The sequence below is a fragment of the Ursus maritimus genome, unplaced genomic scaffold (assembly GCF_017311325.1).
Source record: "Ursus maritimus isolate PB19 unplaced genomic scaffold, ASM1731132v1 scaffold_13, whole genome shotgun sequence".
Taxonomy (NCBI): Eukaryota; Metazoa; Chordata; class Mammalia; order Carnivora; family Ursidae; genus Ursus; species Ursus maritimus.
This window is the reverse complement of record NW_024423675.1, coordinates 25,933,412-25,935,739: the sequence shown is the minus strand read 5'-3', so window position 1 is coordinate 25,935,739 and position 2,328 is coordinate 25,933,412. Positions and strand designations below refer to the sequence as shown.

The 2,328-nt window shown below is 40.2% G+C and overlaps 1 pseudogene; it reads right to left on the bottom strand.

Annotated features, from left to right (window-relative positions):
- Positions 1 to 1,396: 1,396 nt before the first annotated feature.
- Positions 1,397 to 1,905, bottom strand: LOC121102230 (annotated as a pseudogene).
- Positions 1,906 to 2,328: the final 423 nt, after the last annotated feature.

Genomic DNA, 2,328 nt, shown 5'->3' with positions numbered 1-2,328 from the left:
TAAGCCAAGGAGAGAGGCCTCTGAAGAAACCAGACCTGCTGACATCTTAATTTTGGATTTCTAACCTCCAGAACTGTGAGAGATAAATTTCCATTGTTTAAGCCACTAGGTCTGCAGTATTTTGTTATGACAGCCCTAGAAAACTAATGTAGCATTGGAGATGATTTTTCTACTTTAAGAGTATGGAGTCCATGCTAGAATACAAAACCAAGAGATTGCTACAGAAAATCTTCCTCTGGGGGGGCCGGGCCTGGAGAAAACGTCTACTACTTTCTAAACGGTGGGGAAAATTTGAAACCAAGAAATCTGGTGATATATAAATATTAATACTAGTATGGGCAGAATATCTAAACAAAGGGTAAAGGATACATTTAAGTCAGACCTTATCTAGGGTGTGGTATTCCTAAGGGATTATGGGAAATTTAGGAGATATCCTTGGAGGCTGGTTAGCATTTTGGTGGTCATAGTAGCAAAGAATATGTGAGCACAGTGAAACGGTTATTACATCCATCCATGGCCCTTCTTTCCTCTTTTTCTATTTATGTTTTGATTCCAAACTTTCAAATATTTAAGTGTTAAAATTTTGAGTCCTCAAGGGCATCCAAATATGCACATATTTCAGGAATGCCTTATAAACTATGATCCAGTCAGTTGCAGAGTTCGCCGTGGCTCAGGTAAGAATCCATAAATCCGTGGTCTCCAGGGCGCTTGAGCAGCATGTTTACTTTTATGACTTCAGTGACTGGATGCATCTCACCATCTTCGTATTTTCATCTTTGATCTTTCTCCAGTTACGTACTTCTCATGATGTACAAGAGTATCTTAAATGAATAACAAGTCCTCTCCTAAGTTGGTATTTTTTGATTCTTTCATTACTTTATCTCAGTTTTCTTATCTGTGAAGTTAGATATTTGAAAGTTTTCTTAAAAGTAATGGTATTTAATATTTGAAAAAAAAGGCATGAAAAATTGAGTATCTCATGCTCATCCACCCTTCTCCACCACTGTTTTTTGTTTTTTGTTTTTTTACTCCTCTTAACAAAAATATTCCATATCAGCCTTTTTGAAAAGCAATGTGAAAATGAGTATCAGTAGTCTTAGAAATGATTTATTGGGCCCCTGGGTGACTCAGTTGGTTAAGCATCTGCCTTTGGCTCAGGTCATGATCCCAGGGTCCTGGGATCAAGTCCCGCATCAGGCACCCTGCACAGTGGGGAGTCTGCTTCTCCCTCTGCCTCCACCCCCCCCCCCAGCCCACTCGTGCTCGCTCTCTTTTTCATAAAAATAAATAAATAAAATCTTAAAAAAAAAGAAATGATTTATTATTTGTTGACATATTTATTTATTTTTGCCACTGGTTGTCAAATGATCCTTTATCGAAATATTTTCCTTTGTAGTTAAGTAGTTGGGCATTCCACTATACGACTGTTGATGTCATCTATGATGTCATGAGGGTGACGTCCATCAACATTGCAGCCCACAGACTTGGCAGTCCCCAGAATCTCTTTAATGGTTCCAGAGAGTTCTCTGGGTAAAGATCAGTGTCGCATCTGTCGGACAGTATTGACAATCTCATCAAATGTGGTATTTCCACTGTGCTTAATGTTTTTCTGCTTCTTTCTGCCTCTTGGTGGTTCCTTGAGGGCTTTGATAATCAGGGCAGAGGCAGAAGGTACCACTTCAGTCTGGGCCTGTCTGTCCTGAATGGTCAGTTTCACTATAATCCTTAGACCCTTCCAATCACTGGTTGCCTTGGCGATGTCATCACCAACCTTTTTTGGAGACCCAGCGGGCCGATCTTTGGAGCCAGGGCAGACGTGGCACCGAGTTCACCACCGGTGCACCTCAGGTACATGACTTTGTTCTCGTTGGGGTTGAACTTAGGTGACATGGTGGAGGTGGGTGGTGTCGGATAAACTCAGATTCGGGACAACCGAAGACAGTTGCACCTTTGCTTCCTCTGAGCCGAAAGCCAAAAGTTTGTTGACATATTTAATCCAGTTCTAGGCATCTAAGATTTCTGTCCCAGAAAAATCTCAGGTAACAGGATAAGTTCTGGACAACGACTATAACAGTTTTTCTTTTCTTGGCAAAGTGAAAGGATTGATAGATTATTGCTATACCTAACAGACAGGGCATACTTACTGTAAGACTCTAAACATTCTCTCTCAAAAGAAAATGTAGAACAATGGAATGTGTTATGTCCAGTGGGAAATCTGTGTGTATTCAGAAGTGGTACTAACATACTTTTCCATAGTTTGCCCTACTCCCATGTTTCAGCTAAACATTCTAACCATCATTCTTCTAAAATGGATTTTTGAAAAGCATC